Source organism: Elaeis guineensis, chromosome 6, assembly GCF_000442705.2.
Source record: "Elaeis guineensis isolate ETL-2024a chromosome 6, EG11, whole genome shotgun sequence".
Taxonomy (NCBI): Eukaryota; Viridiplantae; Streptophyta; class Magnoliopsida; order Arecales; family Arecaceae; genus Elaeis; species Elaeis guineensis.
The window spans coordinates 23,901,819-23,917,747 of NC_025998.2; positions in this window are offsets into that span (position 1 = coordinate 23,901,819).

Below are 15,929 nucleotides of genomic sequence, written 5' to 3' on the forward strand. Positions count from 1 at the left end.
GCCACTTTGTTATTTTTTCATGGGTGTTTGTGGTAGTCCATAAGACTAGCGGCTTTTGTTGCCTTACCAAAGGCTAGAAAAGTGATTATAGTAGTCCAAAATCGAGCACCTTAATATGAGCAGATCTGATGTATGTTGGTTTGAGATAATTGTATAATGTCACTCATTGCATAAAAGGATATATCTACTATGCATATTTTATGAAGCATGATATCTTTTGGCATATAATTTATATGAGTAGCAATCATTATTAGTTTCATATTTATTATTATTATATTAATATTGATGTATGAAAATTCTTACTGAGCTATAAAGTTCACAATTCTTCTTTTCTTTTCCTTTTAAGAGTTATAGGATGCCTATATTTGGCTAAGGTTGGGATTAGGATTTGAAAGAATTCATTAGCTAATATATTAATAATATCAGTTGGATGGCCCAGTCTTATAAATTATATAAGATTTAATATTTATTAATATAAAATATTTATTATGAATTGAGATCAATAATATTCATGGATTTTAAGATTGTAACAAATTTTATAGAACTTGCATATTCTTTAGTGCTTGCCCTAAAGAGTATGTTGTTATCGCATGCCTGACTCGGATGTTGGGTTTGGTGCATGATAGTATGTATGTATGAATATAGCCCATTCCTCCCATCATCATCGTCATTCCTTACCTTTCTCTGAAGGGAACACAGGTAGTTTCATGCATGCATTTTTTTAAAATTTTCAACAAAAGAGGCTAGATTAAATATTTTAATCTTTACGCATGTATAAGATCAAATCTAAAAGCTACCTATAAAAGATCATATGATATGAATTACATGTATAATTTGAGTTCTAAGGTACGATCGATCATATCAATTAGGTAGTAGATCAAATCTACTACGAACTAGATCATCACAGGTAAATCGTATCTACAAAGATCAGATCTCTTATCAGAGTATGGATAGCTGATCGTCGCTACTGATAATCACAATAAAAAGGTCCTTCTGATCGCTTGCAGCTGCACAAAGTGCCCAGCCTCTACAGGATGTCCACTCGAAGTCTTGGTGCTGATCGATCTCCTCGGGAGAGCTAGCTCGCGTGGAGATCCTTTTACTGGCTGATCTAGATCCTTCTTCAAACCGCTTGGACACTTTCAGGAGGTGAAGAAAAATGTCTGGAGGTGATGAGGTGGAAGGAAAAAAAGCAAAGAGGCGACACTCTTCTCTCGATTTTTCTCTCTTTCCAAAATCCTAGAGTCGGAACCCTAGGAAACCCACAATGCTCACTCCCAAGAGGAACCAGTTTCTTCTATTTTTCATGCACAGAAGACCCACCCTTCTCTCATTTTCATGCCCCCACTCTGAGACTTATCTCATGGTGATTCCCTTCCTCTTTTTGTCACAAAAAAATAAGAGGATTTAAGGTGGGCGATGAGAGTGGATAGGATAAGATAAGGACTAGATAGTTTAGTTTAAATTCAAATCCCATTTGAATTCAAAACTTAACCAACCTATCCTTATCCATAGTGGGTGACAAGGAGAGCTTAGGCATGTGAATTCTCCATGCAAATTTTGAATTTGTGTGCAGAGCAGAAGGACATGGGATGAGGTGGCACAAGGGGTTTGAAATTCAAACTCATTTGAATTTACACTCATTCCAATTAGGTTCTCATCCTAATCAAATAAGGTTAGATCCAATTAGATATCTGAACCTATTCTAATTAGGTATTGAACCAACTCAATTAAATCTTAATCCAATTAGAAATTAATCGAGCTTAAGTTTTGATCCAATCAGGAATCAAACACCCTTAGCGATTAGGTCATCTTATAACCTAATCGGATCAAATCTAACTGAATTTAATTCAATTAGACTTGATCTAAATTTTATCATTTAATTAAATTAAGCTAATCAGCAATCTAATTATTAATTAATCTCTCTATAATTCACTAACCCTTAGCAAATTATTTCATCATAACTTTTGTATAAGATTAATATCAATCATATTGACGATTATATCTTTGAATGATTCTTAATTGATAATCAACCATCTAATCAGATAGAAATTTTTTTTGAGTGTGACTCTATAGATTTGAACCTAAATCGATAGCATAAAAATAAATTTTTATACTAATCAAAATGATCATCTAACAATGGTATCTGATGTTCGGATAGGCCGAATAATTACAAAGCAACATTCAAGAATCTTTGGCATATGGTTACCATATAATTCATCTTTTTGACCCTCAGTGCTCAAGATGACTTCATAGTTGAACTGTTAACTCTCAATTAGTATATCCATATTGTGTCTCAACCTCATAAATTCTGTGACTCCTCATAACAACTATCCTGACCAAAATTTTGCTGAATTAAAATACAATGTAGCACTATCTCCTGAAACTAGGAGTGGTCAATTCAATCTTGACTCACACACTGACATCGCAAGTATTTGACTATGTTCAAAAATCTTCTATTACTGAATTAAAAATTTAGATAGTCTGACATCAAAATTCAGTGAGTTGCTTGTAAGTCACTGTGATGATGTCAGATCGGAGAGATACTTATACCCATCTCCTTTGCGAGCTACTCTTGATAGTAGAGTACTCTACAGTTGATCATGTTCAGTGCAAATATACTCCTACATTTTATCTGTATGCCATATTAGTATCTCCACACTCTTTGATTATGAGAACAACTAATCCATATGGCACACAACAATCTATACTTGATGAATATTATCGTCCTAGTTAATAACGCATCGTTTGATCGTGAACTAGTTTAAGAACTACGTGATAAATCCTCCTTTACTGATTGAAAGTAGTTCTAAGAACTTCATCACGATACAAGAGTTCAATAGAGAAGATGCATAATTTTTGATAAAAAAGTTAAATAATTTTTATTAATAAATAATTCATATATAATTTACAAATAGCATAATCGTCAAATAATTGGCTTAAGACATAATTTTTAATAATTTTTACTTGGACTAAAGCCAATCGATACAGTATCTTATACCCATCTTTCATTTATGTTCTTCAAACTCCTTGATCCCGAGGACTTTAGTAAATGGATCGGTCAGATTTTTCTTTTTGTCGATCTTCTGAAGCTCAACATCACCTCGATCTATGATTTTTTGGATAAGATGGTAGCGATGTAGAATATACTTGGTACACTGATGGGACTTCAATTTCTTCACTTGAGCTATGATTCCAGTACTGTTACAGTACAGTGGAATAGGACCACCAATGGAGGGTGCCAATTTGAGCTCGCTGATGAACTTCCACAACTACATAGCTTTCTTGACAGTATCAGATACTGTAATGTACTCTATCTCACAAACTGAATCGACCACAGTGTGCTGCTTGAAATATTTTCAGTAGATCATTTCATCGTTCAGGATAAAAATGTATCCCAACATGCTTTTACTATCATCATGATCTGATTAAAAATTAGAGTTTATAAACCTCATAAGTTTTAAGTCAGATTCTCCATAAATGAGCCATTGATCCTTAGTATTTCTCAAATACTTAAGGATGATTTTTACAACCTTTCAATGGTTCTCATCTGAATCAGATTAATACCTGCTCACTACCCCTAATGAATAGGCAACATCCGATTTCATACATGTCATGACGTATATTATAGATCCCACTACCGAGGCATATAAAATTCTACTCATATGCTTTCTTTCTTAAGAGATTGTCGGATAATCCTTCTTAGAAAGAAAAATTTCATGGCCCATCGAAAGATAGCCTTTCTTAAAATTCTTCATACTGAATCATTTCAGCATGGTGTCTATGTACGTGGATTGGGACAATCCAAGCAACCTCTTAGATCTATCTCTATAGATCTTCATCATCAAAATGTTGGATGCTTTTCTCAAATTCTTCATGAAGAATTGAGACGACAGCCAAACCTTTATTCTCTGTAATGTAGGAATGTCATATCTGATTAAGAGAATGTATCCACATACAAAATAAGAAATACAACTATAAAATTATTTATTCATTTGTATATACAAGGTTCTTTTTCATTCCTAACGAAGCCATACGTTCTAATCATCTTATCAAAATGTATGTTCTAACTTCGAGATACCTGCTTTAATCCATAATGGATCTTTGAAGCCTGCATACCTTTAATTCATCTGTGGATGTGAACTTTTCAGATTGTATCATATACACCTCTTCTTCTGATTTTACATTTAGAAAAATGATTTTGACATCCATTTGTCAGATTTTGTAATCTAGATGTACGCTATTGTAAATATGATCCGAATGAATTTGAGCATTGCCATAGGAGAAAATGTGTCGTCATAGTCAATACCATAATATTGACGATATCTTTTGACAACCAAACGGACTTTATAAGTCTCCACCTTTCTATTTGTGCTCTTTTTTCTTTTGAAAATTTACTTATATTTTATGGGTTTTACCCCTTCAGGTGCATCAACTAATGTCTATATACCATTGATTTTAATGAAATTTATTTCGAACTCATGGCTTTAAGCCACTTATCAGAGTTGGACCTCTGCATGGAATCTATGTAGGTGATCGAGTCCTCATTGTTCTCATCGAGTTCAACACAATCACCATCTCGGATCAAGAAACTATAATATCTATCCGATTGGCATGGTACTCTATCGGATCTTCTCAATGATGCCTCCACAATGGGTTCAAGATTGATCTAATCAAATCTAGTTCTGTAGGTTTACTTAATTATGTCGGTTCTTCTATTTGGAGAACTTCATCAAGTTCGATCTTAATAGCATTAGTTTCTTTTCCAAAGAACTCCTTTTCCAAAATGACCGCCCTAAGACTGACGAACATCTTTTGTTCATCAGCAAGATAGAATTAATATCTCTTGATTTCTTTGGGATATCCAATAAGAAAATTTTGTCAGACCTAGGTTCGAGCTTGTCTATTTTCAAATATTTGACATAAGTCGGATACCCCCAAATCCTAAGATGTGAGAGTACTGACTTACATCCTATCCACATCTTATATGGTGTTTTACTTACAGACTTACTTGAAATTCTATTAAATATATAACAAACCGACTTAAGTACGTATCCCCAAAAGAAGATTGACAAATTTGCAAAATCCATCATAGACCGAACCACGTCTAACAGGATTTGATTCCTCCTTTCTGACATATTATGTTGTGGTGTCTTAGGAGGGGTCCATTGAGAGAGAATCTCATTTTCTTCTAGATATATCAAGAACTTACTGGTGAGGTATTCTCCTCCTCGATCAGATTGGAGAGTTTTAATACTCTTTTCAGTTTGTTTTTCAACCTCATTACGGAATCGTTTGAACATTTCAAATGTTCAGACTTATGCTTTATAAGGTAGATGTACTCATATCTAGATAGATCATCAGTAAACGTAATGAAGTAGTAATACCCACCTCTGACACTTATATTCATGGATCCACATACGTCAGTATGTATTAGACTTAGAACTTCACTGGTTCGTTCATCTTTTTCAGTAAAAGGTGACTTAGTCATTTTTTTAAAAAGACAAGACTCACAGATTGATAATGATTCTTAATTATTAACTTCGAGAATTTCTTTTTAAGTTAGTCACTTTATCCTATTCTTGTTAATATGATCTAGACTACAATGCCAAAGATAGGCATCTGTGATATTATCTATTCTAAAATATTTATTCGACGTATACATTATACTAATAGATTGTGATAAATTATAAATATCATTACTCAATCGTCCATTCATCACAGTAATACCATTCAAAATAATATCACAAGAATCTTTCTTTATCGAAATTTCATAACTGTTCTTGGCCAGAAGGCCTACAAAAATTATGTTCAATAACAAACTAGGACAAAAATGATAATCACTCAAAATAATGATATTAGAATTGAAAATAAGCTTGATAATTTTCAAAGCTAGAACTAAAACTGATCTTTCATCTCCAATGTTCAGAAATCTCTCACCATCTTCAAATCTTCTACTGATCTGAAATTTTTGCAATGAATTATAAATATTAATAGGACTATCAGTATCTAATACCTAAGTTGTAATATCACAAATAGAGAAGTTACAAGATATTATCATATAATTATTTTGACCAGCAACTGCTTGCTTCTTCTTCTTATTTGCCCTATTTAGATCAAGGGAAGCAATGTAAAGAGGAGAGTTCCTCTTCTAATGATTCTGCTTCTTACAGTAGAAGTATTCTATCTGACTCTAGTCGGACTTAGACTTCTAGGTCTGAGTGGGCTTAGATGCCCCAGCACTATGCAGTTTCTTCTTATTTTTCTTTTTTCCTTTCTTAAAGGGACGATGCCTTGCCAAAGATCCTCTTATTATATTTACTGTCTCCTTATGGAACTGATGATCCTTCTTAAAAATCTGCAGCAACCCCAGCAAATTATGGTAGTTAACTACATGCTTCATCATTCTATAATGACTGAAAGAGAGATAGGACTTGGATAGGAAGTTTAGAATCGCATCTTTTTCCAACTGCTCATGTAGGAGAAAATTGAGCTTGCTCAGGTGCTCAATCTACTCAATCATGTATGATACAGGATCGGTGACCAACACCCCCTCCCTCATCTGAGTGTTGAAAATGACACTAGTCTTGTGCCTCTCAATGTCGTCGGGAGTGCCGAAGGATTCATTCAATATTTGTAATATCTCTTCTGACTGAGTATCCTCGAACTTGTGGCTGAAATCATCATTCATCACCACCTACATAATACAACATATTGTGGTACGATCATTGAGCCACTTCTGATAAGTATCTCGAACTGCACCATGAGCATTCGGAGTGGTCTCCTCAGGTGTCAGATCTTTTAAAACATACAAGATTCATTCGTGCTCTAAGTTAATTTTAAGTTTTTGATATGAACTATTGAAATTGGGTCCAGTCTATTTATCACTATCCAATAGTGATCGAAGGAACAATGTGGTAGCGATAACCGCATAAAAAAAAAAACCAAAAGCCTAATTAGTATATGAATTATTAACCTAAAGATATAGACTTTAGTTTAAAGATTCTCTCACTATTTTATATGAATTAATAGCCTCTACTTTCAATTCGAAAAATTATCTTAATTTCTTAGCAGGTATTAGAATCTATACAGATGCACACGGGCTCGAGTTTGCTCGACCAACTTATATGCATCTATGGATAGGTTCTTAATCAATTATTTCTCTAAATAATTTTTAATAATTAGTTTTGCCCTAGGTATCTCTTTAGCAGGTGTTTGTGCCTCCACTGAAAATCTTAGTTAGGTCCGACTATTAACATGACCATACTCAGTACATCTAACTAACGAATGATTAGGCCTGAGTTTGCTCGACCATCTTGACCACCCATCAGAGAGACACAAACTGAGTTATCATATTATGAATGATAATTCTACTAGCAGATAAGCATTAGATGTTTGCGCCTCTAATAATTATTAGAGTAATGGATCCTTTATTACCCGACTTAATGGGAGGCTATAATCTAGTTATCTTCATAACTATTTTATTTTAAGAATCTAATAATTTAAAAGATTTAGTTAAATTTTTTTTAGAGTGAAAAAGAGATTAACCGATAGTCAATAATCCTCCCACTGAGTTCACCAAGTCAGGTCAAAGAGGACTAAAGACAGGACAGTCTAGAGGTACTTAAATAAGTTATACTGATTAATCTAGACAACATGGGTTAGCTTGAATCAATGAGTAACCTCATCAAAAGCTGATTGATCATATTGGCCAGGTAAGTGAGATCGATGAGAGGGTCTGCCAAAGCTTGCCTAAGATACCATCGAAATAGCCAAATAAGTGGGTTGCCAATTAAAAACCATTGATCAAAATGCTATACTTATCTTAGACACTAATTAGTTTATCAGTTTCAATTTGGTTTGCCTAAAGACTCGGGCTCGACTACTGAACCGTGATCATATCCATTTGGTCTAATCAAAGATATGGACTTGACCAACTATAATTATTGTATTTGATCTAGAGAAATTTTAATTTAATCTAATTCAACTCTTAGTTAGATTTAATCAATTTCTCTATTTAGTCTATTTGATTCTAACCCTAGATCTAACTCAATTAAGAGGATTTAATTCAAACTAACCTACAACCCCATATTTTATGTAATGTCATTAGATCTTAAATTCATAATTCTAGATCTAAATGATTCAACCGTTAATTCTCAATTAAGTATAGAATTAGCATGGATTTAAGTTTAGGTTTGAAATAATTTTAATTTGTAAACCTTTTATACTTAATTTTATTCATGAATATTCAGATCTGAAACTTGAGTCGACTCATCTCAGGACTGAGTTGACTCATCATAGTGGGTCACTCAATACTGAGATATAGCCGACCCACTGGTGATGAACAGCAAGCTTGATTTTCAGCCTGCACTACTAAGTCAGCTCAGTAGAAAATTGAGCTGACTAATTAGGGTTCTGAGTCGACTCAAAACAAAACTGAGTCGACTTAGTAGGCGAACAGTAACAATTATAAAATTTTCAAATCAAAATATTTTTACATAAATATTAATAAAATCAATCATAAATCATTTTTAGATTTAATCTAAACTTATTTATGATTTCAAATTTTATTTTTCAAAGATTAGATGTTACTTCTTTTCGTACAAACAAGATTTGTATCACATACAATAGATCCTAGGATTTTCAGATCTAGGGTTTTGTAGGTTTTCTTCTTTTCGCAGTTCTTCTTCATGAGACATGATTACTTGACACCCCTACATACCATAAAAGCATCCCATCGGATGAAAAGAGGAGATCTTTAAATCCTACTTGCTCTTATGACCAAACAGCTTGATGATTAACCCAATTAGAGTACTTGGCTACTAGGATATCTAATCTAATCATATCACATATGAGACAGATCAAATGTCAGATCTAAATACAAAAATTATTTAGATCTAAAATAAATAATAAGAAATCAGATCTAAATGTATATATATTTATATCATATAGAACCTGGCTTTCATACCAATAGAAGGGAACACAGGTAGTTTCATGCATACATTTTTTTTAAATTTTCAGCAAAAGAGGCTAGATTAAATATTTTAATCTCTACGCATGCATAAGATCAGATCTAAAAACTACCTACAAAGGTTCATATGACATGAATTACATGCATAATCTGAGTCCTAAGGTACGATCGATCATATCAATCAGGTTGTAGATCAAATCCACTGTGAACTAGATCATCATAGGTAGATCGTATCTATAGAGATTAGATCTCTTATCAGAGCATGGGTAGTTGATTGCCGCTACTTATAATCATGGTAAAGAGGTTCTTTTAATCACTTACAACTGCACAGAGTGCCTGATCTTTACTGAATGTCCACTCGAAGTCCTGGTGCTGATCGATCTCTCCATGAGTGCTAGCTCTTGCGGAGGTCCTTTTGCTAGTTGATCTAGGTCCTTCTTCGAATCGCTTGGATACTTTCAAGAGGTGAAAAAGAATGTCTGGAGGTGATGAGGTTGAAGAAAGAAAAGTAAAGAGGAGACACTCTTCTCTCAATTTTTCTCTCTTCCCAAAATCCTAAAGTCGAAACCCTAGGAAACCCACAATACTCACTCCCAAGAGGAACCGGTATCCTCTATTTTTCACACATAGAAGACCCACCCTTCTCTCATTTTTGCACCTCCACTCTGAGCCTAATCTCATGATGATTTCCTTCCTCTTTCTTTCATATAAAAAATAAGAGGATTTAAGGTGGGCGATGAGAGTGGATAGGATGAGATAAGGACTAGGTAGTTTAGTTTATATTCAAACCCCATTTGAATTCAAAACTTAACCAACCTATCCTTATCCATAGTGGGTGACAAAGAGAGCTTAGGCATGTGAATTCTCCATGCAAATTCTGAATTTGCATGGAGAGCAAAAGGGCGTGGCATGAGGTGGGCAAGGGGTTTGAAATTCAAACTCATTTGAATTTGCACTCAACCCAATTAGGTCCTCATCCTAATCAAATTAGGTTAGATCCAAATAGATTTTTGAATCTAATCTAATAAGATATTGAACCAACTTAATTAAATTCTAATCCAATTAAAAATTAATCAAGTTCAAATCATGATCCAATCAGAAATCAAACACCCTTAGCGATTAGATCATCTTATAACCTAATCGGATCAGACATAATTGAATCTAATTCAATTAAACCTGATTTGAATTTTATTCCTTAATCAAATTGAGCTAATTAGCAATCTAATTGCTAATTAATTCTTCTATAATTTACTAACCATTAATAAATTATTTCATCATATCTTTTGCATAAGGTTAATCATCAATCATATTGATTATTATACCTCTGAATGATTCTCAATCGCTGATCAGCCATCTAATCAGATAGAAATTTTTTTTGAGTGTGACACCATAGGTTCGAACCTAAGTCGATAGTATAAAAATAAATTTTATATTAATCGAAATGATCATCTTGCAATGGTACCTGATGTCCAGATAAGTCGAATGATTGCAAAGCAATATTCAAGAACCTTTGGCATATGGTTACCATGAAATTCATCTCTTTAACCCTTGGTGCTCAGGATGATTTTAAAGTTAAACTATCAACTCTTAATTAGTACACCTATAATGTGTCTTAACCTCATAAATCTTGTAACTCCTCATAAGGACTACCCTGATCAAGATTTTACTAAATTAAAATATAGTATAGCACTATCTTCTAAAATCAGGAGTGGTCAATTTTATCTTGACTCATACACCGACTTCGTAAATACTTGACTGTGTCCAAAAATCTTTTATCAGTGAATTAAAAATTCAAGTAGTCCGACACCAAAGCACAGTGAGTTGCTTGCAAGTCATCATGGTGATCTTAGGTTGGAGGAACACTTATACCCATCTCCTTCACGAGTTTCTCTTGACAGCAGAGTACTCCGTAATTAGTCACGTTCAGTATAAAATACTCCTACATTTTATATGTATGTCATACCAGTATCTTCATACTCTTTGGATACGAGAATAACCAACCGATATAGTACACAACGATCTATACTTGATAAAAGTTATCATCCTAGTTAATAACGCATCGTTTGATCGCGAACTAGTTTAAGAACTATACAATAAATACTCCTTTATCGATTGGAAGTAGTTCTAAGAACTTTATCATAACACAGGAGTTCAATAGAGAAGATATACAATTTTGATAAAAAAATTAAATAATTTTTATTAATAAATAATTTATATATAATTTACAAATAGCACAATTATCAAACGATTGATTTTAGGACATAATTTTTAATATTTTCATCTTCACCTCATGCTTTTGCTTTCCTCCTCACATAGACAAAAATCATCTTTTTTGGTCGATCCTTGCCTTTCCCATATTCACCTCATTCTTTTGCTGTCCTCCCCATGAAGACAAAATCCTATATTTTTGGTGGTCATTCTTTCATTTGTTGATATATCTATTCACTAATTCCCTCTCATCCTCTTGTTTTTTTTTGTTTTTGTAGTTAATATGATGTTGTTCTTCTAGTTTAGTTTTAGATCACCTTCTTTGATTTACTATAAGTTCTTCCACTCCCTCAAGTAACAAGGTAGATATTGATGCCTAGATCTTGCTCAATGATGGTGGAGGCTTAGAGAGTGACTGTCAACCTACATATAAGGAGAAAGCAAAGCATAGGATGTGAGAAAATGTATGCTAAAGCCAATCATTTAGATGATTGTATTCTTTATCATTTGTATATGAATTATGAATTAATAAAAATTATTTCACATAATTCATCACACGATGTATATCTTTCTTATTAGAACTCTTGTGCTATGATGAAGTCCTTAGAACTATATGACAATCAATAAAAGAGAATTTATCGAATAGTTCTTAAAATTATTTACGACCAAATGATACGTCATTAAAGGATGATGACATTTATCGAGTATAGGTCGTTATGTGCCATATAGGTTGGTTGTCCTTATAACCAAAGAGTGTGAAGATACTAGTATGATAAATAGGTGAGATATAGGAGGACATCGTCACTGAATGAGTGACTCACTTGTGGAGTGCTCTGCTGTCAAGAGCAGCTCACGAAGAATATGGGCATAAGTGTCCCTCCGACCTGAGATCACCACGGTGATTTGCAAGCAACTTACTATGCTTTGGTGTCAGACTACCTGTATTTCTATTACAGTGATAAAAGGCTACTGGGTACAGTCAAGTACTTGTGAAGTTTATGTGTGGATCAAGATGGGATTGACCTCTCCATATTTTAGAAGTTAATGCATCACTATATTTCAATTGAGTGAGATCTCCATTGGAGTAATCCATGTGATAGATCATAAAATTTAAAAAAGATTAAAATATAATGTGGATAACTAATTCAGGGTTGACAGTAAAATCCTAGATCATCCTGAGTATTCAAGGTCAAAGAGATGAATTATGTGGTAACCATATTTCTAGGTTCTTGAGTGTTGCCTTACAAATATTCGACCTATCCAGATATCAAAAATTATTGTTAGATGGTAACTTCGATTAGTATAAAAAATTATTCCTATGTTGCTGGCTTAGTGTTCGAACCTATGGAGTCATGCATAAAAGTCAAGCAAAGTATAAAAGAATTGACCTAATGTCTATGTGCTCAATTTGAAAGTATGAAACTTGATTGAATAAATAGATTAGCTTAATTAAGAATTAAGTTAGAGATTATATGAGATTAAAAAACTATCTATGCCTAGCTAGCATTGGACATGAGATACAGATTTAATTTCGAAGATGATAATGATCTGATCAATGATCCAAGAGATTTATGAGAGATTAAATTTCAGTGTTGATTAATTTTAGATTAGATCTGATTTATTTAGACTTAATTGGATTAAAAATTTAAGTTAGACTTGGATCAGAATCCTAATTAAATTAGGACTAATAGCCTCTTCGAGTTTGGTTCGAATCCAATTCGAATCAGATTCAAATTGGACTCAGATTGGAAAGGATCCATAGAGTCCCAAGTATCAGAGACTCTCTCTCATGGGAGCCGACCAAAAGAAGGATGTGGAGTGCTAAAAATCTCTGTCCAACTCTTTTTGTGCGTGTGAAGGATGTTTTTACGTGAAGGGTTGGCATGCAATCCTCTTAGCTCTCCTATTTTGGTAAGGATAGAAACTCAAAACAGGTTTTAATTAAGAGTCCTTATCTAATCAGATCATGTGGGCATCTTAACTATTTAAAGGGAGGAAAACTATTGGTGGTTAAGAAGAATTTTTGTGCGACAAAAGAAAACTAAACACCGGTGAGTTGTGAGTTTGTGTGACAAACAAAAGAAGAGAGGTGCTATGTTTCTTAGATGCCTTCTTCTTGGCGTGGGGATTTCTTGGGGTGATGGTTCTTGGTATGAAGAACCCCTCCAAGGCCTGGAGATTTGTTCTCCTTCTCTTTCCTTGTTTCTCTTCTAAAGATTGATGCAAAGAGCTTCATCTCTCTTCCCTGCGGAGCCTGACGTACATGCAAAGTAGAGGATCTGTGCGTTCAGACCTCGCGAGGCATCAGATTCAAGCAACTCTCCAGGATTTGATCCTTATTCCACTGTGATTCAGATAATTTATAAAGACAATAAATTAATAGAATAAAAAATTTTCAGATGCATCCTGACGATCCGATCAGATCAGATGATTTTTTCCCTCAAAGGAGATAAGAATTAAGGGTGCTGATTAGTCTTCTATAGTGGAAGATGAAGTGCTAATCTATCATGGAGAGTTGCTAATCAGCACATAAAGAGAAGATAAAAGCTTATTACATTGGCTCTAATTGAGCCCTCCGATGGCTAAGTCAAATAAGGTATTAAGAACAATAGGAGAGAAAAGAGGGTCCAGAATAACCAATGACTGCTTCATACCTAAGGTCTTGAGCTATCTTTATAGATGAAAAGTCCTTGTCCCATTCAGAGTTCAAGTCTAAATAAGAGATTATCTCTTAGCTTTTCTTATATAGATCAACATGAGAATTAGAGTTTTACAAAAATTGCCTCTTACTAAGCTACATGTCAGCTCACGATAGGTAGATCAAATTTAGGTTATATCACTAGATATTAGTAATTTCTTCATCCTCGAGTTTCTCCTTTTCCACTATTTCTCACTTCCACCACTTTTTAAAAAAAAAAAAAAACTTACAATTCTTTTTATTTTTGAAATGCTTACACCAAGCAGGGAAGATAGTAAAAACCACCTTGTTTCATTTTTTTTGTCTATCATTTTTCTATCATATTTATTTTAAAAATTATTTTTTTCCCTTGTATTGTCCCTTAAAAGCTGGTTCTTTTCTTCTTCTTTTTTTTTTTCTTTTCAATGTTGGACCTTATTATCTTATTTTCTTATTAAAAATTGGATATTGCTAATGTTTTTCTTATGGTTTTATCTTTGGAGACATTGTAGGTTTTGTTGGGATCATTTCTTATAGAGAAGGCAAGAGAGGAAGAAGAAGAGAAAGGGAAGGAAGGAGAGATGATGATTATTCCATCAATTCAGCTCTCTGATGGGAGGTTGGTCATCAAGGGCTACATGATCCTATCCACCATCAGCAAGAATGGAGGGTGTCGATGGAGGTGGAGAGGAGCTCGAGGGAGCACCACCATCTCCATTGCCTCCACTCGGGCCTCCCCATTCCATACCTTGCATGCTGTCACTAGTACTTGAAGGAGTGCAATTGCCATCTTTCCCCATGCCATATCCTCCAATAATGCTTGCTTTGCCACCATTATCTCTCGTTGTAGCATCATTATTGTCCTTTGCTGCTCTGACAAGAGCACAATGCTTTTGTCATCATCATCATCGAGGGAGTAAAGGAGGTGAAAGATAAGAAAGGGCTTCCAACCAATGATCCAGAGGAAGAAGCACTTGAAGGGGTTTAACTGGTGAGAGAAGATAATGAGGACATTATGGGTAGCTTTGACACCTTTAAGAGCAATGACGAACTCCACTACCTCATTTGGAGTAGGGAATTGGAGAAAGGCCTCACCTTTCTTAAGAGAATGGTGGGCCAAAGCATCATCCCTAATGTCATCCCCTACACCAACCTCATCCATGGATACATGCAAATCAGAATCAATAATATATGATACACCAATTCACAAAGAACCACGTATATTTAACATATAAGTATATAGCAAGCAATTATCATATATCACACAAAGCAAAATTACTAATGTACAAAAATAACTTATATGTGTGCGTGTGATTAATGTTTAGAAATTCTTATCCCTCCTACTGACAAACTCAATTCAATCCATACTTCTGCTCAACACTTTTTTGTTCGGATGGCTGCTCCACCATAGAATTAAATCCAAACATCAAAACCACAAAAGGGATAATCGACAACTCAGTATCCTCTATTGGTCACTAGGGCTTCACTACTAAGTTCCTTGAATCCCTTCATTCAACCCCTTGAATCAACTAAAAAGAAATAGAAAGAGAGGAGAGAGATAGAGGAAGAAGGGAGAGAGAAAGAGAGAAGAGAGAGAGGAAACTCTATCTCTTTCTCAGAACAAAGAAAGGGGAAGGGGAGCTCAATTTAGAATGGTGGTGCCCATCAGGTGGTGTTCCATGTTGGTGGTGGCCAAAGAGTAGCATCCCATGGTGACAAGAGGCCGCGACAGCAATCAACTATCATGATCGACTAGAAAAAAGAAATAAGAAAAAAGAGTAGGAGAGACCTTGTTCCATGGAATCTAGCAACTTGCAGGCTTGAATCAGGTGGCGGCGATGGCCCAAGAACCAGAATAAAAAGGAGAAGGAGAGTTTAGATCCATTACCTTAAGTCTAGCGAGGTTCTATGGGTGGCTTGGCGACATTTTCTAGTGGAAATGCATTGAGAAAAACTTCACACAGCTTGAGAATCAGCGACAATGGAGGGTGGCTTCGATGGTGGGATGCCCAAAAGAGAAGATAGGGACTTTCTTTATAAAGAAGCTCTAGGGCTTCACTCGAATCCAACAAG